Source organism: Eptesicus fuscus, chromosome 25, assembly GCF_027574615.1.
Source record: "Eptesicus fuscus isolate TK198812 chromosome 25, DD_ASM_mEF_20220401, whole genome shotgun sequence".
Classification (NCBI taxonomy): domain Eukaryota; kingdom Metazoa; phylum Chordata; class Mammalia; order Chiroptera; family Vespertilionidae; genus Eptesicus; species Eptesicus fuscus.
This window is the reverse complement of record NC_072497.1, coordinates 2,940,597-2,966,886: the sequence shown is the minus strand read 5'-3', so window position 1 is coordinate 2,966,886 and position 26,290 is coordinate 2,940,597. Positions and strand designations below refer to the sequence as shown.

The following is a 26,290-nucleotide window of genomic DNA, read 5'->3' as shown; positions in this document are numbered from 1 at the left end:
TGGGAGGCCTTCCCAGGCCACGCCAATGTAGTAAATTCAACCCCCACCAGATATCTCGTATCCTCTTTCCCTATCTTCTTTTTCTCCTTTCGCACTTGGCACTTTTTTTTAACAGGCTCTATCTTTTGTTACCTATCTCGTTTTATTGTCTTCTCCTCTCCCCACCCCCACGAAAATGAAAGTTCCACAGGGGCAGCAGTTATGTTTTTGCTAGCTTTCTTCACAGCATCTAGCACAATGCCTGGCCCATGCTTCTGAATAAATAAATACGTGTTTGGATGTCATCTCAAGATTATTTGTTGCTGATCGGGGCCTTTCCCCCCCCCACTAGGGTCGAGGCTACGATGAGCCCCAAAGCTCAAACACGCCTTTCTGGTTGACCACAGTATTCCCAACACCTGGGCCAGTGCCTGGCACATAGTAAGTGCTCAGTAAAAAACTGATCGAATGAATCAAAGCCGCGACCCACTGGTGGGGGCGGGGGGGGGGGGAGAAATGGGAAAATGGTCCGAATGTGCGTTCACGCACCAGGACTTCCTCTTTCACTGTGTCGTGGATCTGCAGAGTTTGAGGAAACAGACCCCCTGCGATCCCGCCAAGCACCTCCCGGGCCAAGGCATCTGTCTGTCCACATCCTGTCTGCTCAGCCACACTGTGCGCTCACGGTGCGCACCAGCAGATGCTCCTCGGGGCAGGCCCTGCGTGAACACAGGCTGCAGGCGAGGGCAGGGCCGCCCCGGGCCACGCACCATCTTGCCGCCCCCCCAAAAGTCCCACTCCCCTTGCTGCCCGTCCTATTCCACGCGCGTCCTGGGGCGCCAGACACGCTTCCCTGGATGGGCCTGTTGGGATGATTGCAATCCAGGACTTTTCATGCCACCTCTGGCCTACTCCAAAAAATAAAATAAAGTAGAAAGTAAAAAAAAAAAAAAAAAAAATTCCTGGGCAGCTCCCACGGCCCGGGGTGCGCGGCGGCAGGCGGCACCTCAGGTCGCAGGACCCCTCCCCCCCGCACGCGCTGACCCGCGGCCAGGAGGCCATCTGTCCGGCGGACGCTCCCGTCCTCCGCGGGTCACATTGAGCCTCCCCCGGGTTGGCAGGAAGGGCCGATGCAGGGACCGTTTCCACCCGGACCCACGGGCCTGGTCCCCCCCACCCTCCCCGTCGCCCCCCAGGACCCCGCTCCGGGCAGGAGGACCTGTCCGCCCGCGACGAGTCCTCCCGGGTCAGAACTCGGGCGGCGGCGGCGGCGGGGGAGCGGGGGGCGCCCGAAAGGGTCGCTGCGCGCAGAGTCCGCCTCCCGACGGCGCCAGCTCCTCGGGCGGCGGGGACGGCGGCTGACAGGCGTCCCGGCGGGGAAAGTGCCCCGTTAGCGGCGCCCGGGCGGGGGCCGCGGGGCTGTCGCCGGGGCGGCCCGTGTCCCGCGCGGGGAGGGCAGCAGCGTGTCCCGTCCCGCGGGCGGCGGGCGGCGGGGGCGGGTGGGAGGCGGAGGCCGGGCCGCCAGGCGGCGGCGGGGCAGCGGCGGCGGCGGCGCCCGGGGCGGCGCGCAGGGTCCCAGGCTGCAGGGCCCGGCCGCGGGCGCGCGCTCCCCCGGCCCCGCTCCCCGCGGCCCGCGCTCGGGCCACCCCGGCGGCGGCCCCGGCCCGGGCCCCGGCCCTCCCGGCCCGCGGGGGGGCGCTTACCTGGCGGCGGCGGCGACAGGCCCCGGGCTCGGCCGCGCGCGTCCGCGGCGCCGGCTGCGGGAGCCCCAACATGGCGACGGCGGCGGCGGGCGGGGCCGCGGCTCCGGGGGCGGAGCGGGGGCGGGAGCCGGGCTGGCGGGACCCGGCTGGGGCCGCGGGCGGGGCGCGGGCGGAAGGCGACTCGGACCTGGGCACCGGCCAGCGCGGCGCGGCTGAGGGGCTGCCCGGCCCGGCCTCCGCCTCCGCCCGACTCCTCCCGCCCCAATCGGGCTGCGCGGCGCGGGCCCCACGGCGGCGAGCGGGGCTGGACCCCGGACCCCGGACCCCGGACCCCGGCCCAGGGCCCCTCCTCCGGCCCGGGGAGCACCGCTCGGCCCGGCTTCCCGCGACCCGGGCCTCGTCCTGTGAGGCGCCGCGGGGCAGGCCCGAGGCCTCCGCCGGGCCCGAGTCGCCCACTAGGGGGCCGGGCGCGCCTCCGGGGCCCGGACGGCGCCGACAGGAAGCGGGTCCCCGCGGGACTTGGGGCTCGCGCGGGCCTGGAGGTGCGGGGCGCGGCCCGGCCGCCGCGGGGACCAAGGGACCGGGCCGCCGGGACGGGTCTGAGTCCTGGGAGCGCGGGCCGCGCGCGGGGTGACCGGCGGGGCGGTCGCAGGGCAGCGCGGGGACGGGCGGGGCGCCCCAAGCACCCGGCGCGCCTGGCTCGCGCGGCGCCGAGGTGGCAGCGGGTCGGGGTGCGGGGCGCGGGGCCGGGAGGAGAGGCCCGCTTGCGGGAGGGCGCGGGCTCCCGCCCCTGCGCGGAGCACTCACTGGGGTCAGGAGGGCGAGCTGCCGAGGCCAGCCAGGCAGTCCCGGGGTGATGCTCTCCCCGAGTTTGGAGGCGAGAGGGAGGGAGAATGAAAAAGGAGGCCTGTGGCTCCAGGGGTAGCGACAGGGAAAGAGACAGGTGTTTTGTTTTGTTTCCATTCCAGGAGGAGCTTTCAGGTTGAGGAGCTGAGAGAGGAGAGAATAAGAGATAAGATGATGACTGGAGCCAGAGAGGGGAGGGGGGGGGGGGAAGGCAACTGAGTTTTATTTATTTTTTAATATATTTTATTGATTTTTTAAAGAGAGGAGGGGAGAGGGATAGAGAGTTAGAAGCATCGATGAGAGAGGAACATCGATCAGCTGCTTTCTGCACATTCCCTCCTGGGGATGTACCCGCAACCAAGGTACATACCCTTGACCGGAATCGAACCCGGGACTCTTCAGTCTGCAGGCCAACGCTCTATCCACTGAGCCACACCAGCCAGGGCCAGGCAACTGAGTTTTAAAGGATGCATAAAGGTAGGCCTGTCTCTGCGCCCTGCGCCCTGCGTGTGTCCATGGATCAGCTGCCCAGGTGACCCCTCCACGAGTCCTGAGTCATCCGTGGGCCTCTGCTGGGGTTACTGACCTTTAAAACAAGTGCAGTTGGCCCTGGCCGGTGTGGCTCAGTGGATAGAGCATCGGCCTGCGGACTGAAGGGTCGCAGGTTCCATTCTGGTCAAGGGCACATACCCGCATTGCAGGCTAAAAAAAAAAAAAATTTTAAGTGCAGTTGCTTCAAACTCCTATTTCACTTTAAGCGGGAAACCAGCATTTCTAAAATATCTCCAAAGATTCCTCGGGGGACTTACATTTCTCCTAGTTGTCACTGACCACTTCGGGCTCTTTCAGGAAATTGGTCACTGTACTCTGGATAGTACCCCATATAGGCTCCCCCAAAATGCAGTGCCGGATGTGAAAAACAAGCAATATGCCCAATGTTCTATGATTGTTAAATAAATTATAGTTTATTTGTAGCCATTAAAAGTCCGATTAAGATGACATAGCGCAGTGGGCATGACTCAGTGGTTGAGCATCAACCTATGAATCAAGAGGTCACAGTTCGATTCCTGATCAGGAAACATGCCAGGGTTATGGGCTCCATCCCCAGTGTGGGGCATGCATGAGGCAGTCAATCCATGATTCTCCCTCATCATTGATGTCTCTCTCTCTCTCTCTCTCTCTCTCTCCCTCTCCCTTTCTCTCTGAAATCAATAAAATGTTTTTTTAAAAGATGACATCATATCACCCTGTAATATATAAGTATACATCTATGTACCATGCATACATTTAAAAAATGGGATTTTTTCTTCTGTGACTTCTGTATTTCTTATTTTTATACTACATTAATGTTTCTCAATGTCAGGAAAAATGGTATTCTTTTTTTTTTTCCTTTGGTGTTTTGTTTTTTAAGCCTCACCCGAGGATATTTTTCCATTGATGATTTTTTTCCATTGATTTTTAGAGAGAGTAGAAGAGAGAGGAAAAGGCAGAGAGAAATATCAATGTGAGAGACACACATCGATTGATTGCCTTCTGCCCGGGCCCTGGTAGAGCCTGCAACCGAAGTACATGCCCTTGACCGGAATGGAACCCGGGACCCTTCAGTCCACAAGCTGACGCTCTATCCACTGAGCCAAATCGGCCAGGGCAATGGTATTCTTAAATATATTATTAAAGTTATCATTACGAAAGGTATTTCTTTAAAAGGTATTTATGGAATTCAAAAGAAAGAAATTAGGCATCCAGCAAGGAAATTGGAAGTGGGTGTTTGAAGGACAGATGGGGCCTGGCAAGCAGAGACAGGCTAGTTGAGGAGGCCGAAGGAACAGTGCCATCAAGGACACAGAATGAGAACTGGAAGGAGAGTTCTGGAACACCAAGAAGTCAGTTTGGTTGGAGCACAGGATTCCTGTGGGAGAAGAGGAAGTGAGTCAGTCGGAAAGGTAAGCTAGGGTTATGGTCCTGAACGCTAACATGAACCTTTAGTAATTTGCTGGCCAGGAAGGTCCACTGCCCTTCTATCTTAATGATTCTTGGGCATTTGATTGGCTTAGAGCAGCGGTCGGCAAACTCATTAGTCAACAGAGCCAAATATCAACAGTACAACGATTGAAATTCCTTTGGAGAGCCAAATTTTTAAAACTTAAACTTCTTCTAACGCCACTTCTTCAAAATAGACTCGCCCAGGCCGTGGTATTTTGTGGAAGAGCCACACTCAAGGGGCCAAAGAGCCGCATGTGGCTCGCGAGCCGCAGTTTGCCGACCACGGGCTTAGAGCAATGAGGGAGGAGCAATAGTTTTTGCATCCCAGCTGTTTACCGAGTGAGAATTGGCCCTTCTCATTGTTAAGGACAGGTTCTATTCAAAAGGCAGCAGTTTCAGAGCAAATTAGCAAAGAGCAAAAATGAAGAAGAAATGTGCACCTCAAACCAGAGCTTTGCAAACTTTTTTTTCACAACTTTCTATGACTTTTGCTTTTTAAAAATATGTATATTTTTATTGATTTCAGAGAAAGGAGAGGGAGAGAGAAAAACATTAATGATGAGAGAGAACCATTGATCAGCTGTCTCCTGCACACCTCCTACTGGGGAGTGAGCCCACAACTCAGGCATGTGCCCTTGACCAGAATCGAACCTGGGACCATTCAGTCCACCGGCCGACGCTCTATCCACTGAGCCAAACCAGCTAGGGCTGCTTTTTTAAAAAATATATTTTTTTATTGATTTCAGAGAGGAAAGGAGAGGGAGAAAAAAAGAAACATCAACAATGAGAGAGAATCATTGATGGGCTTGATCAAGCCCACAACCCAGGCATGTGCCCTGACCGGGAATCAAACCGTGACCTCCTTGTTCATAGGTAGACACTCAACCACTGAGCCATGCCAGCTGGGTGAGGAATACTTTTTTAAGAGTCCATATGCAAGTGAGATCATACAGTATTTGTCTTTTTCTGCCTGATTTATTTCACTTAGCATAATGCCCTCAAGATCTAACCATGGTGTTTGAAATGGCTGGATTTCCTTTCTTATAGCTACTAGTAAATAATATTCTCTGCAAGCTTTTGTGACTGTGCCCTCCCCCCATAAGAAGAAACACATTCCAGTTCTCAACCCAAAATGTATATACACATGCGCCCAGATACACACACCTCTGAAAAAGAAGCTTCCTGAAATATTACCCTTATTTTATGCAATGCATACTAATGTTTTTTCTACTTCATCTTTATTTTAAGATGGATTTTGTAGGTGTTTTTACTGCTTTATTGAGGTATGCTTGACATACAATAAACCACATATACTTAAAATGTGCATTTTTGTTTCAACTTCTACACACCCATTGCTTGCTAATAGTTTCAACTTTATTTATTTTAAATCCTGGTCAGGACCTACTACATTGATTTTATGACCCACTAAAAGACTAGTGGGCCAAAACTGGTTTGGCTCAGTGGATAGAGCGTCGACCTGCGGACTGAAGGGTCCCGGGTTCGATTCCGGTCAAGGGCATGTACATTGGTTGCGGGCACATCCCCGGTAGGGAGTGTGCAGGAGGCAGCTGGTCGATGTTTCTCTCTCATCGATGTTTCTAGCTCTCTATCCCTCTTCCTTCCTCTCTGTAAAAAATCAATAAAATATATTAAAAAAAAAAAAAAGACTAGTAGACGAATCCCTTCGATGTTGGCTGGTCTCATTTAGATAGCCGCACAGACTGTGATCTTAGGTTTGCCATGTTCGCCTGTTCCAGAAATCAGGACAAGTAAGGCTCTCAGGATGTGGTGGGGGAGGGGACAGAAAGGTTGGCAGGAGCAATGTTTGGGTTCCTCTTCCCTTCTCAGTAAATACTTCCTGATATCAATATTCCTCAGGAGCCATATGTGTGTGTGTGTGTGTGTGTGTTTTCTTTGTCTCGCTTGAGATACAGAATGGACTTCGTACAAGGCTAGACTACCGCCTACAAACCAGAGACAACTCTTTGTCTGAATGAACAGAATCACGGACTAAGACAAAAGGGAAAATAATGTGTCTTGATTGTGACAGTACATAGAGACCATCTTATCCACAAGGACAGTGAAGTACCATCTCTTATAAGTTTGGAACCAATGAAAAGATGAGAATATCAACTTCTTTTTTAAAAAATATTTTTATTGATTTTTTACAGAGAGGAAGGGAGAGGGATAGAGAGTTACAAACATAGATGAGAGAGAAACATCCATCAGCTGCCTCCTGCACACCCCCTCACTGGGGATGTGCCCACAACCAAGGTACGTGCCCTTGACCGGAATCGAACCTGGGACCCCTCAGTCTGCAGGTCGACGCTCTATCCACTGAGCCAAACCAGTCAGGGCTGAGAATATCAACTTCTATTACCATAAAGCTGAACTGAAGAATGAGGCTTGGATGATGACCAATTGGCTTTTTAATATCCCCTGAATTAAAATTAGTTCCCCCAAAACTCCAGCCTCCCCCTCGCAGAGGTCTAGCAACTTTAACCATGTCTGATTAGAGAAGACTGCACTCTCTCTGAGGGCAGGCAGACCCAATTACATAAGTCTTCTGGAAGAACCAAGACAAATTCTCCCCTACCTGCCCTCCTGTGAAAACAACGGGATTAGTGAATAAGGATTTATCTCTTCCCAAGCAAATCTGGCCCAAAGGTAGGTCAGTTAGGTTAAAAGGTATATTAAAGCAGTGAATTATTTTTTAAAAATTATATATACACATCTTTTTTTAAAAATATATTTTATTGATTTTTTTTTTACAGAGAGGAAAGGAGAGGGATATAGAGCTAGAAACATGGATGAGAGAGAAACATCGATCAGCTGCCTCCTGCACACCTCCTACTGGGGATGTGCCCGCAACCAAGGTACATGCCCTTGACCGGAATCAAACCTGGGACCCTTCAGTCTGCAGGACGACGCTCTATCCACTGAGCCAAACCGGTTTTGGCTGCATACACATCTTAACATTTCATATTCACTTAAAACCTATTAGGAAAACTAAAGTTGCCAAATTTCCTTTGTGAGGCCAAATCTTTTCTTGGAGCAAGAGTGCTGATTAGAGTTCTGGAGCTCTCTTTCCTACCTAAGTCATATCCACGATGTGTTTCCAATGCTTTCCAAGTGTTTCTTTAAGGTTAACTGAGGACTTAAAGCTTCTTGCAAAGCAATATCAGTAGAGGCTCCTTATTAAAAAAAAAAAAAAAAAAGCCCAGCCAGTGTGGTTCAGTGGTTGAGCGTCGACCTGGGAACTAGGAGGTCACGGTTCAATTCCCAGTCAGGACACATCCCTGGGTTGTGGGCTGTGGGCTCCATCCCTAGTGTGAGGTGTGCAGGAGGCAGCCAATCAGTGATTCTTTCTCAACATTGATGTTTCTATCTCTCCCTCTCCCTTCCTCTCTAAATCAATAAAAATATATTTTTTAAAATCCTTGGTAATCATCTCAGCCAGATTTGGTTTGATAGTAATTTTCAGCTGGTCTTTAGCTAATGTTTCCAAAGCATTCAACTGATATTTCACAGAGATTTTCTTTTCATGATTACGTTTCATCAGTTTGTGTATATTTTAATTAAATTAATTATATTCAGGCCCTAACTGGTTTGGCTCAGTGGATAGAGCATCAGCCTGCGGACTGAAGGGTCCCAGGTTCGATTCCAGTCAAGGGCATGTACCTTGGTTGTGGGCACATCCCCGGTAGGGGGTGTGCAGGAGGCAGCTGACTGATGTTTCCTCTCATCGATATTTCTAACTCTCTCTTCCTCTCCCTTTCTCTCTGTAAAAAAAAATCAATAAAATATATTTTTTAAATTAATTAATTAATTATATTCGGGCATATTAGTTGTCATAAGCAGGTTTGGGATCAAACACAACAAGACTCTTGTTAGGCATCTAACTCAACTTTTGCAACATTGTATAACTTACCATTGAGTACTCAGACAACTGGTAACTTGGAAAACACTTAATTACATATTAAATGAAAAAAAGATACAAGTCGCTCAACTTCATGAAGAACCACTGAATCCTGCACTTTAAAAGAGTGAATTTTGTGACTCATATCTTAATTTATTTTTTAAATGATACAATCTGCCTTTTTGCTTTTGTATCAGCCAGGATCAGCATCAGAGTACACAGATGGCTGACTCAAAATGTGTAGCTGAAGAGTTAATGAATGGACAGCATACAAAGTTGTGGGCAGGAGTGAGGGATACCAACAAGGGATAGTGAAATACCCCAAAGCTATCATCTGCTGAAAAGCCATTATCGCCCTGCCTGGTTTGGCTCAGTGGTTAGAGGGTCAGCCTGTGGACCCGAAGGTCCCAGGTTCAATTCTGGTCAAGGGCACATACCTCGGTTGCAGGCTCCTCCCTGGCCCAGGCCCTGGTCAGGGGCGTGCAGGAGGCAACCAATCGATGTGTTTCTGTCTTTCCCTCTCTCCTCCACTCTCTCTAAAAAATCAATGAAAAATAGCCATTATCAACCCTAGGCCTGAAGGGGTAAATCGATGTAACCAGTACTCAGTGAGAGAAATAGTCGAAGGGGAGGGAGGGCCAACAGAAACTTAGAGGAATACAGCTCTCTCTCTCTCTCTCTCTCTCTCTCTCTCTCTCTCTCTCTCTCCCTTCCTCCCTTCTCTCTCTCCCTCCCTCCTTCCCTCCCTCTCCCTCTCTCTCTCCTTCTCCCTCTCTTCCCTCCCTCTCCCTCTCCTTCCCTCTCTCCCTCCCTTCCTCCTTCCCTCCCTCCCTCCCTCTCTCCCTCAGATCTCCTGTGGTACCTCCCAGTGGCTGAACCCAAGAGGAAGGCTAAGGGCACGTGAGCCCAGGTGATGCTGTCCTTCAAGGTCAGCCCTGGAGAAGGTTGGAGAGTGGATCTGGATGAACAAAGGCAGAATTATCCAGCAGGTAGGTGATCCTATAACAATCTGAGAACTGTCTACGCACGTGACCGGGACCTTAAGGGAACCTGAAAACCAGGGTTTCTAGGGGTAAAAAGTGGAGATAGCTAGAGAGCAGGTAGGATAGGTGAAGGGTCAGGAAAGATTGTGAACTCACACTGAGACCAAGATGATCAAGTACTAAGCTAGAGTCTGAGCTCAGGAAGAGATTATGGGGGATATGTACGAGCTACATTAGACCTGCGTGTTAGCCAACTTCCCCTATTTGGATATCACGCTGTATTTCTCCTTCCTAGCTTTAACTTCATGCCTTGAGCAAGTAATTGTTTAGTACCTATCACATTCCCTGGGGATTAAGCGGAACAAAATGAACATCTCTTTTCTGCTGGAGTTTACATGCTGGTGGGGGGAACAGACCACAGATAAGTAAATATGCCAAGGGTGATAAATGCTATAAAGAAAGGCACACATCCCTAACCGGTGTGGCTCAGTGGATAGAGCGTCGGCCTGCGGACTCAAGGGTCCCAGGTTCGATTCCGGTCAAGGGCATGTACCTTGGTTGCGGGCACATCCCCAGTAGGAGGTGTGCAGGAGGCAGCTGATTGATGTTTCTCTCCCACTGATGTTTCTAACTCTCTATCCCTCTCCCTTCCTCTCTGAAAAAAAAATCAATAAAATATATTTTTTTTAAAAAAGAAAAGAAAGGCACACATACCGAAAAGTATTTTTTATATATTTTTATTGATTTCAGAAAAGAAGGGAGAGGAAGAGAGAGATAGAAACATCAGTGATGAGAGAGAATCATTGATCGGCTGCCTCCTCCACGCCCCCTACTGGGGATCGAGTCCGCAACCAGGGCATGTGCCCTTGGCTGGAATTGAACCCGGGACCCTTCCATCGGCAGGCCGAAGCTCCATCTATTGAGCTAAACTGGCTAGGGCCCAAAAATATTTTTTAAAAGAAAAGAAAGGCAAACAGAAACAAAACAAAAAGAAAAAAAAGAGAGGCACAGGAAAATAGGGAAACAAAATTATCATTCTACTTAAAAACCTCTTGATTTAGACCACACATGACCCCATACAACAGAGCACCTACATAAATTAGGCCTTCAGGCCCTAACCGGTTTCCAGGTTCGATTCCGGTCAAGGGCATGTACCTTGGTTGCAGGCACATCCCCAGTAGGGGGTGTGCAGGAGGCAGCTGATCGATGTTTCTCTCTCATCGATGTTTCTACTCTCTATCCCTCTCCCTTCCTCTCTGTAAAAAATCAATAAAATATATTTTTTTAAAAATTAGGCCTTCAGTATTTCTGTCCTGGACTAAGATCATAATGTCCTAATTGATCTCCTTGCCTCCAGCACCCTCCAACCAGCCCCTCCCTCTGCTGTGAGACTCTTCCTGAGGTGAATCCTGACAACACCCTCCTTAACCCTTGCTTTTTTCTCGATTCCTTTATTCTACTCGGGATTTAATTTTTTAAATACCCCAGATTTTACAAAGCATGGCAGTAGAATAAAAAACTGGAGTTTCTTTTCATACAAACTTATTTATTTAATGTAAGAAAAGCCCAAATAAAGGAGGAGGGATGGAGGGAGGGAAGGGATGGGCTACCGATGCTAACCGTGTCGAGTAACACTCGACATCCGAGTGCAAAAGGTTAAAGTCCTCCAGTGCTCTGGTTTGCTTGCAGTGTGCAATGTCTACCTTTTATCTTCGGAGTCCATCATTTGCCTCCCGCTCTCATTCTCCTTTTCTACCGACACTAATTATCTGTAGTCCATTGATCATGCCACACTGTCCTTCATTTCAGTACCTTTCCACCTGGAATGGGCGGCCACACCCTCTGCTCCTCCCAGTTGGCAATCCTCTCCATATACTTCTATGCAATTAACTGCCACCTCTTTGGTCCCTGACCTTCCCAGGAGTCAGGGAGTATCCTCCAGCTTCTTCCTTTGTGTTGTCAGCACATCTTCATAGCCCTGAATGTCTTTATCATGCCATATAACCTTATCTCTTAGACCTCAAGGGCACAGGATCGGATTACCCGTAATCCATGGGTCAGGACCCTCTATTCATGGGTTCATGTGCGGCCCTCTTTTGTTACTCATAATTCACCCTGAACACTAGAATTGACAAGTATACATTTCCCCCCTGTTCCGCCCACCCAGTGCTTAAGCTTGTACTTACGGTTTTCTTGCTCTTAAAAATATTTTATTAAAAATAATAAATATGCCCTGACTGGTTTGGCTCAGTGGATAGAGCGTCGACCTGTGGACTGAAGGGTCCCAGGTTCGATTCCGGTCAAGGGCATGTACCTTGGTTGCGGGCACATCCCCAGTGGGGGGGTGTAGGAGGCAGCTGATCGATGTTTCTCTCTCATCGATGTTTCTGACTCTCTATTTCTCTCCCTTCCTCTCTGTAAAAAAAATCAATAAAATATATTTTAAAAAATAAAAAAGAGGTAAATGCCCCAGGCTCCAATCCTTCACTTGGACAATTCCGGGAGGCATTCTGTACACTTCTCAGAGATCTCCATGGAATCACACCCCTAACATGGACTTTTCCTTCTCCCCTGCCTCATTCTTCCTCCCTCCATCATTCCTGCTGCTGAGGTCACTTCCCAAATAAACAACCGGCACCCAAATCCTTGTCCCAGGCTCTGCTTTTGGGGAACCCCATGCAATCCAACCAATTTCCTGATAATGAACATTGGGGTGTTGCGGGTTTTTGCTATTGCAAAAGTACTACTAAAAATCTTTGTGTAGTCCTGGCCAGTTTGGATCAGTGGTTAAAGTGTCGGCCCAAGGATTGAAGGGTCTTGGGTTAGATTCCCGGTCAAGGGCACATACCTCAGGGGTCAGGGGCCTGTGTGGAAGGCAACTCTCACGTCAACGTTTCTCCCCCTCTTCCCTCCCTTCTACACTCTTTAAGGATCAATTGGGGGGGAAGGGGGATTAGAGGAGAATCTTCATGGAAAACCCACCAGTGCACACGTGCAAGAATTTCTCTTGCATGTTTACATAAGGGGCAGAGGCTATGGGAACTTTCAACTTTACAAGATAATTCCAGACTGTTTGCCAAAGTTGTTTTTACCAATGTACACTTCTGGCAACATTATACATGAAATCCCATTGACCCACATCCTTGCCAACACTTGATATTGTCAGATTTCTTCATTTTCACCACTTTGATTTCAAATGGAATAACATGGCAGCCTCAGTTTATACTTTTTGCTGATTAACGAAGTTGAACATGTCTTCATACACTTATTGACCATAAATGTTTTATCTTCTGGGGAATGTCTATTTATAGCTCCTGCCCATATTTCTATTGGTTGATTGTTCTTTCCTTATTCGTTTTGCTCATTCTTTGACAGTTATGGCTTTTCCCACTTGAAACGCAGGTGGTCAGAATTGGATTTAGTGTAATGGTCACGTGATGTGACTTCTTCCCTGGTTACAAACTTACTGCGTGCTTGTTGTAAAAGAAACAAGTAAAGCATATGGACACGTTTAACTTAGAAAGAGGAAGTCTCCTTTACTCCCGGCTCCATCCGACCTCCAGGCAGGAATAACTGCCATGAGTAGTTTGTCATCCTTTATTTGGGGGATTTTGTTTTCACACCTCTCTCCCAAATTGGATTGATCGTTTCTCCAGGGTAAGAACTGTGCTATTCATCTTTGAGTTCTCAGCCCCAGGCACAGTGCCTGGCCTAGATCAGGAATGCAATACAAACGTTACTGAGCGAACTACAGAAAGGTGGGTTAGAACAGATGTTTGGAAATTATAAGAAGACCAGTTTGACTGGAACAGAGGAGGAAAATGGGTGGTGGTACTGGTAAAATGTGCTGTGGCTTGATTATCAAAAGTGCTGGCTGTCAGGCAAAGTGTTTGGTTTTTATCTTGGATGCAGTCAGCCAGGGAGGCAGTCAAGACTTTTTATTTTTTATTTTTTATTGAGGTATTATATGTGTACATATCTTACCATTGCCCCCCCCCCCCCCCAGCAGTCAAGACTTTTTAGGTGAAGGGAAGTTCTTTGTCCCTACCAGTCACAAAATTAAAACAAAACATTAACAACCTAGCCATCTATGGCAATGTACAGGATGTAATGGGGAGGAGGTGGGTGAAAATGAAACTGAAGACAGAAAAATGAATGAATCTTTTTCATTTATTTACTTTTTTTGGACACAGACTCCTATGAAAAACTCATGAAAATACGTTCTTTCAGAAAGATAGACATAAACCCAAGCCCATGCACTTTTTTAAAAATATATTTTTTATTGGTTTTCAGAGAGGAAGGGAGAGGGAGAGAGAGAGAGAAACGTCAATGATGAGAGAGAATCATGGATTGGCTGCCTCCTGCATGCCTCACCCTGGGGATCGAGCCTGCAACCTAGGCATGTGCCCTGACCGGGAATCGAACCCTGACTTCCTCGTTCATAGGTCGATGCTCAATCACTGAGCCACGCCAGCTGGGCCTCATGCACTTTTTAAGAACCCATTAATTGTGGGTTATTCTAAGTGAGAAAAGAAAAGCCTGAACCATGGTGGCAATATGTGTTCATTCATCCAGGCACAGTTATTGATCTCCACCTGTATGCAAGGCACTGTGCTGAGTGCTGAGAACAGCACCATTCAGTGGGGCATAGGGTGCAGTATGGCATGGTGGTCGAGAGCACATTATCTGTCTCTCCCAGATTTTTTTTTCTGGGGGGGGGGGGAAGTAACCAGAATTTTTGGTGGTGTCCCAAGTAGATCCCGGGAAAGGATCTGGGGTGTTTATCTAACGTGTCCCTTGAGATAAACTTTAACCGTGCAGGTGTTGGGACATTCAAGTAGTTGCTAGCGAAGAGGCTACTCTACACAAGCAGGACCAAGGGCAGGCCCAGGACCGAAAAGACCAGAAGCTTTAATTTCAATTTTAAAAAATATATATTTTATTGATTTTTTTTACAGAGAGGAAGGGAGAGGGACAGAGAGTTAGAAACATTAATGAGAGAGAAACATCGATCAGCTGCCTCCTGCACACCTCCTACTGGGGATGTGCCTGTAACCAAGGTACATGCCCTTGACCAGAATCGAACCTGGGACCTTTCAGTCCACAGGCCGACGCTCTATCCACTGAGCCAAACCGGCCAGGGCTTTAATTTCAATTTTAAGCATACGCAAAGTGATTCAATTAACTGCTGGAGGAATTCACCACATGAAACATATGCAATTGCAAGTCACACAGCACTTTATTACTCACACAAGTTCCTGATGCTGCAGGTACAGGCTTAAACGGGATCCCCGGTTGTGCTGTCCTCCGGGGTCCGGCAGCTGGGCTGGGCTGGCCCGGATGCAGGGGGCCAGCGATCCTCACCTGGGAGCTCGGTCGCATCTTGATCAGGAGGTACTAGCCGTTCTTCTGTCGTCTGGCAGAGAGAGGAGCGTGGAGCAGCGTCGCTTTCCAGACTGGCAAAAGGACGTGCCTTTGTGGATGTCTCGAACAGGCGAGCACTGTTGGCTGGTCAGGGCCCATTTTTAAAGCCTGTTTCGTACCCGCAGCAGTTCAGGTGGCTATCAATGAATGACGTCAATGCACACATGTTAATCTCAAACAGGGCGAGGGGGCTACATGTGGTTATTTAGGGAGAGTTATCTTAGCAAGTCACTTCTAAGTCAGTAATTGAAGTTCAAATCCTTATCTATGGGGTACACACGCTTCAGGACAGTGGGGAATGTGTCCTTAATATCACACTTTAAGTTTCAAGAAAGTTAACTCAAACCTTTTAAAACCTTTTTAACATTTTTTAAACATTTTAAAACATTTCTATAGATTACTATAACAGGTGGCCTTGTTTCGACAAGGCTTAAAAAAAAAAAAAAAAAGAGCACAGACTCTGAGCCCAGCTGTCAGGTTTCCAACTCCTGCCCGGTGAGCTTGGCTAACTTACTGAAGCCACCTGCACTCCGTAGGTATTTTACAGACACAGTGCTATCACCACCTCGCCTTTAAGGGAACCCTCCATTCCCAGAAGGCACTTAGAATTCATGGCATGCCGGGAGCTCTCTGCAGAGCCTGAAGGCAGAAACCTGAGTGGGAAACAGGAGGAAGCAGAGAGCACGGGCTTGGTTTTGAGAACTGTAGCTGAAATGGAAGAGGAGAGAGAAGGCAGTGACGAGAGGGGAAGTGAGGGCAAGAAAGACTATTTACTTTTTAAGATGGAAGGGATCCTAAATGCTGACAGGGAGGATGGAGTGGAATGGGAGAGGCTGAAGACACATCGCTGATGGTCTGTCTTTTTCCATAAAGGTGCCCCGATGGCAGGAGGGAGGGTTTTTAGGGCACAGGTGGAGGGCCTGGCGTGAGCTAGGAAGCCACTTCCGCTTTCGAGCTGGAGGGGAGGTGTAGAACATGGTGTGGCTGCAGGTGCTGGCTCTGAAGTAACCACAGGCGAGGGAGAAAGAATGTCACCCGTGGGGGAGGGGAGGGGTTGGGGTGAGGAGTGGTGCCTGGTGGGAGGTCTGAGGAGAGAGAAGTTGTGACTTACCATTTTTAAAAATGTATCTTCATTGATTTCAATCAATCAATAAGGGAGAGAGAGAGAAAAACATCAATGAGAGAGAGGCATTGATCAGCTGCCTCCTGCAGGCCCCACACTGGGGATCCAGCCCACAGCCCAGGCATGTGCCCTGACCGGGAATTGAACTGTGACCTCCTGGTTCATAGGTTGACGCTCAACCACTGAGCCATGCCAGCTGGTCAATGAGATGTCATTTTAGAGAGGGGATAGCCAGTGTCTGGAGGGAGGAGACAAGATTGCCAGGGATTCTTCAGCACTAGGGCATTTATAGGAATACTGATGTGTCTGCCAGGCTGATCACTTCTGGTGGGATGGGAGCTACAGGAGGAGAGAAGCGTGAAAGGGCGGTGAGTGCTGAACGTCATAGGGGTGAAGTCAGGAAGAATGGGGACACGAAGGGGACTGCTGAACTTGCCATCGGACCTGATCATTGCTGAAGTAGTGTCTCAGGGGTCACAGATGTGTCAGAGCAGATGACACATGGCAGAGAAGGAAAGAGAGAAAGAATGGTGAGGCTATAAAGCACTCACCTAACACTGCCTTCGAAAAGAAAGAGATAAGTAAAACACTAACCAGAGAGAGTAACTGAGTCAAGTGAGGGTTTTGTTTGTATATTTGTTTCTGAAAGTCAGGAGATCTAGATCTGGATGTGTTTCCATACCACAGACAGAGAAGCCGGCACTATTGGGGAGGAGGAATAAATACTTCTGTAGGCACTGAGTGAAGGAAGGGAGAATTGGAGGAGACATTTGTGCTTAAGATCTGCATTTATTTAGCCCTAGCCGGTTTGGGTCAGTGGATAGATCGCTGGCCTGCTGACTGAAGGATCCTGGGTTCGATTTCGGTCAAGGGCACGTACCTCAATTGCAGGCTGCTCCCCGGCCCTTGGTTGGGGATTGTGCAGAATGCAATCAATTGATGTGTTTCTCTCACATCGATGTTTCTCTCTGTCTTTCCCTGTCTCTCCCACTCTCTCTAAAAATCAATGGGAAAATATCCTTGGGTGAGGATTCAATTTTTTAAAAATATGTGTTTATTTAGAATTATTCTTCTTTCCCCCCACATATATTAGCATGTGGACTTTTAAAGTTGGCATGATTGCCCTAGTCCTGTGGTTGGCAATCTGCGGCTCGTGAGCCACATGTGACTCTTTGGCCCCTTGAGTGTGGCTCTTCCACAAAATACCACGGCCTGGGCGAGTCTATTTTGAAGAAGTGGCATTAGAAGAAGATTAAGTTTAAAAAATTTGGCTCTCAAAAGAAATTTCAATCGTTGTACTATTGATATTTGGCTCTGTTGACTAATGAGTTTGCCAACCACTGCCCTAGCCGGTTTGGCTTAGTGGATAGAGTGTCAGCCTGCGGACTGAAGGGTCCTGGGTTCGATTCTGATCAACGGCACATGCCCAGGATACAGGCTCGATCCCCAGTAGGGGGCGTGCAGGAAGCAGCTGATCAATGATTCTCTCTCATCGTTGATATTTCTCTCTCCCTCTCCCTTCATCTCTGAAATAAAAAATATATTTAAAAAATAAATAAATAAAATAAAGTTGGCATGATTAGGAAAATGTCACTTTGCATAGAAGAAAACGCCAGCCACAGCACTGAGCGGCCCTTTCTGTAGTGAGAATTGACTGGAGATGGTCAAGAAAGTTACAGCTGAAGGTTCAGGACATTTGTGTGGCCAATTGATTCACCCAACCCTCCACCCAAACAGTTGCTTCAGGGGAGAATCAGTCCCCTAATCCAAGGGAATGGAGGAGAAGACAGTTGGCACATATTAACAAGTTGTTTATTACAATTATCAACTGGAGGCATTTTGTGATGTATGTCTCATCTATCAATATTTCCCCATAGGTGACTTCAAAATCTCTGCATGAAGAACAGACCTCAGCCCTAACCGGTTTGGCTCAGTGGATAGAGCGTCGGCCTGCGGACTGAAGGGTCCCAGGTTCGATTCCAGTCAAGGGCATGTACCTTGGTTGCGGGCACATCCCCAGTAGGGGATGTGCAGGAGGCAGCTGATCGATTTCCCCTCTCATCGATGTTTCTAACTCTATCCCTCTACCTTCCTCCCTGTAAAAAAATCAATAAAACATATTAAAAAAAAAAAAAAAAAAAAAGAACAGACCTCATCTCTTCTTGCCAAACTCCCATCTGCAGTGAACGCAGAGAAAACCAAAACCAATCCACAGGCCAAAGGGAACTGGGCAGTGTTATGGTCAGGTCCCGGGCTAGGGCCAGAGACAGGAACTGAGAGCTGTGGAGAGTAACTGGGCCAACAGGACCCAAGATCAGGACACAGGGGGCAGACCCGATTGCCACACCAAAGTCCTGCCCCAGAGATCACACCAACGGCAGTGGAGAAAATGCCAGGGTTCAAGGGCACCTAGTTGACCAGGGAGAGACTGAAAAAGCAGATCTGAGCAGAGAGGAGGTAGCCACCTGACCCAGCTCCGCTTGCACATTAACCTCTACACGCCTACAGGAAAGCATTGTAAATGATCTAGTAGTCATAGTGAAAACAGAGAAAAGAGGCAGGTGGAATTAAAGCTAATATATTTTGTTTTCTTTAACTCAGTGTATCAAAGTATTATTTCAACTTATAATCAACTAGTGGCCTGGTACATGACTTCGTGCACATTGAAAAGAAATTAATTAGAAGGAATATTTTAATATCGCTATTTGCCCTTTCTCTATAATAGAAGTGTCAACCAAATTCACGATCGACAATGACAGATCGAAACACATGCGTGCGATTGGCGCCAGCGAGAGCTTTATATGTATCGTGCAAGCGTGAGTCAACTTAGTCTTTTATAGATATAGAATAAACTTGCTTAATCAGAGCTGCTTTCTGATTTAGCTAAACTTTTTCCAGCCCAGTGAAGCACCCCAACTTCTCTTTCAGGTAATTGTCAGCAACACAGCAGTAAATATCAACATGAAGCAGATTATTATTGTAGATCATGCAGTGAGAACGAAGGGTAAAATATTTAGCTGCAGCAGTGTTTGACTATATTCTGTGCAGGGAGAAAACCTGAAGCCATTTTCAAGGTCCGCCATTTCTTACTTCTTTTCAGTCGGGTCAAGTTTCTCAGCTTTCTAAATCTCCGTTTTCCGGCTAATGAAAAGAAAATAGGATTCTACTGAGTCTCCTATCTACCTACTCCAGGACTTCTGTGAGGATCAAATGAGATGAGGCACGGGAAAATGCTTCACAGACATTTGGTTAAACTGTGAAATGTTTCCACCTGGCTATAAAGCAAGTCGTGTTCCTGGGCTGAAGAAACTGCAAGGAGGCTAGTGGCTAGGGAGAGGAAGCCGGGTGTTGCTACGTGACGTCATTACCTGGATGGTTGGACACTTAGCATATTAGCCTTTTCTATATATAGACTAGTGTCCCGGTGCACGAAATTCATGCACTGCGGGGGGTGTTCCTCAGCCCAGCCTGCAACCCACTCCAATCTGGGGCCCCTCGAAGGATGTCCTACTGCCGGTTTACAGGGATCGGGCCTAAACCAGCAGTCGGACATCCCTCTTACAATCCGGGACTGCTGGCTCCAGCCACTCACCTGCCTGCCTGATTGCCCCTAACCACTCTGCCTGCCAGCCTGCTCACCCCCAACTGCCCCCTGCTGCTGGCCTGCTCGCCCCCAAATGCCTCCCCACCAGCCAGATCACCCCCAACTGCCCCCCCTGCTGGCCTGCTTGCCCCCACCTTCCCTCCCCACTGGCCTGCTCACCCCCAACTGCCCCCCTGCTGGCCTGCTCACTCCAAACTGCCCCCCCTCCTCTGGCCTGATCACCTCCAACTGACCCCCACTAACAGCCTGCACACCCCCAACTGGCCCCCCTGCTGGTCTGCTTACCCCCAACCGCCCCTGCTGTCCCATCCTGGCCTGATCACCCCCCAGCGACTCAAGGTCCCAGCCCCTCCTTTTTTTCTTTTTCTTTTTTATTTTTTTCCAGTGCCTCCTTGAGCAGAGGCCAGGGCCGGCCAGGGCAGGAAGCTTGGCTTCCTCCATCGCCAGGGGCAACCCAAGCCTCCTGCTTGCTCCAACTTGAGGCAGGCTGCCATCTTGGTTGGGTTAATTTGCATACTTGCTCCTGATTGGCTGGTGGGTGTGGCTGGTGGGTGTGGCGGAGTGATGGTTAATTTGCATGTTCCTCTTTTATTAGTGTAGATAGAATCAATAGCTCTTTACATTCCCTAAGTCTTCAAGATCTATTTCAGAGAGGAAGGGAGAGGGAGAGAGAGATAGAAACAGCAATGATAAGAAAGAATCATTGATCAGCTGCCTCCTACATGCCCCCTATTGGGGATTGAGCCCACAACCCAGGCATGTGCCCTTGATGGGAATCATGCCTGGGACCCTTCAGTCCACAGGCCGACGCTCTATCCACTGAGCCAAACCAGCAAGGGCCTTGTATTTCATAGCACAATCTCAATCCAGACTAGCCCCCTTGCAAGAGCTCAGTGGCTTTTGTGTTGGACAACCGAGGCTTAGAGAGAACCATACTTACTATTTTGACATTGACGTGTTTTGTCTGTATTGTTTCTTTACTTTTCTCTTTCTTTCAAAACATGTTGAATTGGGTAAGGCTGAATTTCAAAGGGAATAGGAAAAACGCTCCTATTCTGAGAGTCTCTAGTTTGAAATTTTAAATATTTCAGGGCCATCTCTCCCAGGCAATTTTCTTTCTATACCCGAGAGATGGCTTTTTTCTCTCCATGGTAAATCGCTTGAGAAGATAAAAAAAAGCAGGGGAATATAATGCAGGTGCTTGGTCCCAATCATTCCTTCTATTTATTCATTTCATTCTCTCTTTTTTTTTTAAATCCTCACCTGAGGATTTTTAGAGAGAGTGGAAGAGAGAGGGAAAGACAGAAATATCGATATGAGAGAAACACATGGCTTGGTTGCCTCCTGCACGCGCCCTGACCAGGGCCCAGGCCGGGGAGGAGCCTGCAACCGAGGTATGTACCATTGACCAAAATTGAACCCGGGATCCTTTGGTCCGCAGGTCTGCAGACCAACACTCTAGCCACTGAGCAAAACCGGCTAGGGCTCATTGCTTCTCTTAACAACAGTTATCAAAGATCAGCTAAGGGTCAGGGACCGTGCCTAGGGCTAGTTTTACAGGCATATTCCCTGGCTTGAGAACCCTACAATTTAGCAGAAAAGGAGACATATAATTACAATGAAATGTAGTAAGTGTGATTGGGGCAAAACGAGGGGCGAAGTGGCTACCTAGGAGAATGATATCACCATTTTGGGAGATAAGAAAAGGCTTGGGGGGTGGAGAAAAGAATGAAGATTGAGTAAAAAATGGCTCAGAAAGGGAGAAGGGAGGACTGGGAAAAGGCTCTGGGCAGAAAGAGCAGCTTAGGGGAGACCCAGAAGCCTTTGGGGGCCTGAGGGTGAGAGGTAAGGCTGATCTGCGTTATTCTCTGGCAGCCTACTTAACAGTGGGAGTTGGCAGGCAGGATGTTGACAGATCTGGAATAGGCAGGCCCAGCACAGGAAGTACTCCGCCCCACAAATATTCCCTCACCAGTTCAGTTCAAGTTTACTAGGTGACTAGTTAGGGACTCAAACCGGTTAATGAGCTGTTCTTTATCAAAGCAAGAATCTCTCGTACAGTGAGAATTCTCTTTTCAGGTCGTGTCAAGCCTTGATGTCTTATTATTTGATTCAGAAAACTGAGCATGATTGAAGTTCCATGTAATAAAGGACTTACAGGGGTAGAACAAATGAAAGGATGATAACTCTGCCCAGGGAAGGTCTGGTTGGGCTTCCCACCACAAGATGGCACGTAAGCAGGGTCTGAAAGGAGAAATTAGAGTTGCCAGGCCGCCAGGTGGAAGTGTTAGCAGGTATGTGGGCTCTTCGTTTTTTGACTTCAGGCAGAAAAGATTTCAGAACACAAGTCCGGGTGATTTTGAGAGTATGACTATTGAAGCTGGAGACGCTGGGACGGTGAAACAAAGGAAGGGCTTCAGATAGAAGAGGCAAGATCACAGCAACAGGAGTGAGCCTAGGCATGGCCTGCCTTGGCCATATATATATATATATATATATATATATATATATATATATACACACACACACTAATAAAAGGGTAATATGCAAATTGGTCACGACACCTTCACAGTAACAACTGAACAGCAGGCTGCGTGGGGTGATCAGGTCAGCGGGGGGGGGGGGGGGGCAGTTAGGGACAACCAGGCCAGCAGAGGGTGGCAATTGGGGGCAACCAGGCCGGCAGAGGGGGGCAGTTAGGGGCCACCAGGACAGCAGAGGGTGGCAGTTGGGGGTGACCAGGCCGGCAGGGGCGGGCAGTTAGGGGAGATCAGGCTGGCAGGGAGAGGTGGTTGGGGTGATCAGGCTGGCAGGGAGGTCAGTTAGGGGTGATCAGGCAGGCAGGCAGGTGAGCAGTTAGGAGCCAGCGGTCCCGGATTGTGAGAGGGATGTCCAACTGCCAGTTTCGGCCCGATCCCTGGGATCAGGCCAAAACTGGCAGTCGGATATCCCCCAAGGGGTCCCGGATTGGAGAGGGTCCAGGCTGGGCTCAGGGAACCCTCCCCCACACACACACACACAAATTTCGTCCACCGGGCCTCTAGTATATATATATATTTCAAAGAGGAAGTGAGAGGGAGAGAAACATCAATGATGAAAGAAAATCATTGGTCAGCTGCCTCCTGCATGCCCCCTACTGGGGATTGAACCCAAAACCCAGGCATGTGCCCTTGATCAGAATCGAACTCGGGGACCCTTCAGTCCACATGCCGACGCTCTATCCACTGAGCCACACCAGCCAGGGCTGCCTTGGCCCTTTAGAAAGAAAGTCACAGAGGCAGAAGAAGTGAGCCACCTGGGCTGCGTGAGCTCAGGAAACAAGTTACAGAGGCAGAAGAAAGGCCCTTGGAGGAAGGAAGCAAAGATATGCAACTAAGGAAAGAAGGAGGGGAAAGGGGCTGGCTTGCTCTAGAGAGACCACAGGGCGAGTGCACTGGGTCCTTCCCCTTAAGGATTTTTATCTGTTTTCTAAAGGCAGGAATCTTGGGGGGGGGGGGGGGGCGGGTCTCAGAGAATATTCGTCAGCTTTCCAAGTGTGTCCTTTCAGGGTTGTGGTCTCTACTGATTGTTCAGTGCTAGGGTCGGGAGCCATTGGTCATTGCATCTAGTCCTGCTGTCAGCCCGCAGTGGACTCGCTCCATCTGGTTTTGTTGCTTTTCTGGGCCTGGAGCTGAAACACCACTGAGGCTTAGATAGTATCTCTAGTTTGGCCAAAACTGTGTTTGTGTGGTCAATGTACCCAAGGCTTTGCTCCTAAGATCATTTGATCCTGATCAAAACCTCATTGTCCTGAGGACTTAGTGCTTAAGGGAGTGATTGTGCAAGGGAGAAGGAGGAAGGTGAGTCAGGACGCTGGATGGGGCCAGTTTGAATCACTATCTGTCTCAACTTCTACGTTCCCTTGATTCAGAAGGACTTTCTGATATTAATAACCATTTTTTAGTACTAGAGGCCTGATGCCATGAAATTTGTGCAAGGGGCTCAGCCCTCACAGCCCTGGCTGCCTCCTGGCCCCGTCCCCCTCCCCTCCCCCCGCCCCATTGGTCGTTCCGGAAGTCATTCCAGAAGGTCGTTCAGCAGTCCAGTCTAATTAGCATATTAGCTCTTTATTATCTAGGAAGTGTCCGGCTTTATTCTAGTGGCTTACATTCTTACCTCACTTGATCTCCATAAAAACCCCTAGATACTGAAAGATGAAACAGAGGGCCGGAGACCATGGGATACCAGGATACAGGCTTTATTGGCGATCACCCTGCTGGCCACCTTCCAGAGGGGGAAAGGGAAGAGAGAGAGAGAGAGAGAGAGAGAGAGAGAGAGAGAGAGAGAGAGAGAGCTTGCCGGGGTGAGAGTGCCTTTTAAGGGGAGGAAAAGAGGGGACGGGGCTTAGGGCACTCAGCCCACACTGATTGGTGGTTTCATGTAAGGTACATGGTTAGGGACCTAGGGATTTAGGAATCGGGGGCTTAGGGTATATGGCAGGTGCTGATTGGTGGTTCAATGTACAGTCCCTATAAGGTGTTCAGGAATGTCCGGCTGCAGGTGGAGTTTACGTCATCCTCCGTCCATCAGTTGGGGGGAAGGGAGGATCTATCAGATACCACGATCCCTGTTTACAGATAAGGAAACTGAGGTACAGAAAGGAGGTATAACTTGTCTAGTGTCACAGTCCGTAAGGCGTAGAGCATTTTGGCTTCAGAGCTCACTGCATTAACCCCTCTGTCATATCTTGGGGCTGTGTATGCCCAGGAGTGTAGGGTGAGGGGTTGGCTAGGAATGTCAGGATCCAACTCTCTGAGGCAGGCAGTGGCCAAATCATGCATGTCAACACAGGCACCAGCAGCCTGTCGGGAAATGGTTCTTATTACTTGACTGCATATATAAATGATTGCTAATGATATCTTTGAATGTGGTTGCGCTAAGAGAACATTATATTCAAATCCAGGTTTACACAAGCCACATTTCCTGCAGGGATTCCCATAAGCTATCAAGAGAAGCCAATCTCCAGTCATTAAACTCTAAGATGCAAAATCCCAAAACGCAAGTAACCAGTGACAGGAGGTGGAAGCCCAGGTTACAGGGAGAGGCTAAGGTTGCCTCCACTCTTGACCCTTCACCCCCAGGACCCCCCAGATTCACAGCGCGGCCCCCTCCTCTGTAAGAGCTTACACACAAACAGCAAGGCCCTGTTAGCCAAATCAGAATGGCCAAACAGGAAACTGGCAACTCCTACCCCCCACCACAGTATACACACATCCCAACCCAGAAGGCTGGTGCTTCCTTCCCCCAGCTGTCTCTGCAGCTGTCCAGGACTTTTTAAAGAGAGCTTTCCAAAAATCTTCCAGAGAGACTTGTGTGACTCTAATAATCTCTGTGCACAGAAGGCACCTTTGATTTTGGGAATGAGATTCCCCCCCCCCCCCGACACCCCATGTTATACAGAGCTGCTGCATTAAAACAAACAAACAAACAAAAAAACAAAAAAAAACAAAAAAAAAACACACGCCCTAGCTGGTTTGGCTCAGTGGAAAGAGCGTCAGTCTGTGGACTGAAGGGTCCCAGGTTCGATTCCGGTCAAGGGCATGTACCTTGGTTGTGGGCACATCCCCAGTAGGGGGTGTGCAGGAGGCAGCTGATCAATCATAGATCTTCCTAACTCTCTATCCCTCTCCTTTCCTCTCTGTAAAAAATTAATAAAATATATTTTAAAAATAAATAAATAAAATAAACAAAACCCAAAAACCAAAAAACATGGTCTCTGATGGGTTGGTAGGCAGACAGAAAGCCCCATTTCTTTAGTCCCTGACCTGTCTGTGGGGAGGCTGGGTGGATGGGTCCTCCCTTTGGGGAGATGGTGGCAGGAGGAGCTGTTTCCCATGTGGCTTGCCCTAATATACCTGGGCCACTTCCTTTCCCAGCAGGGTCAGAGGGGACCTTCTCCTCCCACCCACTGCTTCCTTCATTCAGAAGGACAAGGAGAAACTGGTGAGATCCTGGTTATTTTGAGGAACCTTTTAAAAAATGGAGTCAACTTTGCTCCTGCTGGTAGACACCCTTAATTTGTACAGAAATGATTAGCCAGGGCTCAACTATCATGACAGACAGACTTTCTTAGCCCTGATCATTTGGACATCAGTTTGAACCCACTGCTTGTTTTAATAATAACTACTAACATTTCTCATACACTCACCATTTGTCATCCATTGTGTCAACAGCTGTATTAATGTGTACTATCTTGTTTAATCTTCAAATGATATAAATGATTTTTTTATTCCCACTTTACACACCAGAAAACTGAGGATAAAAAAAGAGTTAACTGATTGGCCCAAGATCACACAGCTAGTGAGTGGTTGATCTGTGATTCAAAGTCAAGTGGGTCTGACTTAATCTCTATAATAAGGTGCCTCCTTTAGGCGGGCCAGCAGTCTATATATGAAGGAAAATACCAGACATGCCATTGTGATTGATGGAGCCCAAAAAGACTTGTGTTGGGAAAACTGGCAGCACAGTGGGCAGAGAAAATAGCATGTCAGAGTCCCACATTTGGAAAATGTAATTCCTTTGGCTTTATGTCTTTATCTAGTCTGGGATCACCTGTCCTAAATATCTGAATTATTTTCATAAGAGTGAGTGTTTCCTCCCCAGCACTACAAGGAAACCTTCTTAAGCCTCTACAGATCTACCCAGTTTATATTAATCCCTCCCATCCTATTCCTTCCTAATGCATTC

General features: G+C 48.6%; 1 long non-coding RNA gene across 2 annotated transcripts; it reads left to right on the top strand.

Annotated features, from left to right (window-relative positions):
• The first annotated feature begins 1,858 nt into the window (after positions 1–1,858).
• LOC129148333 (uncharacterized) lies at positions 1,859–18,061 on the top strand. 2 transcript variants are annotated; one of them, XR_008555392.1, is made up of 3 exons: positions 1,859–2,224; positions 9,279–9,419; positions 17,838–18,061. It is a non-coding gene; the product is annotated as an uncharacterized LOC129148333 (long non-coding RNA). The 2 variants fall into 2 exon arrangements; XR_008555393.1 differs by lacking the exon at positions 1,859–2,224 and adding an exon at positions 4,342–4,471.
• Positions 18,062–26,290: the final 8,229 nt, after the last annotated feature.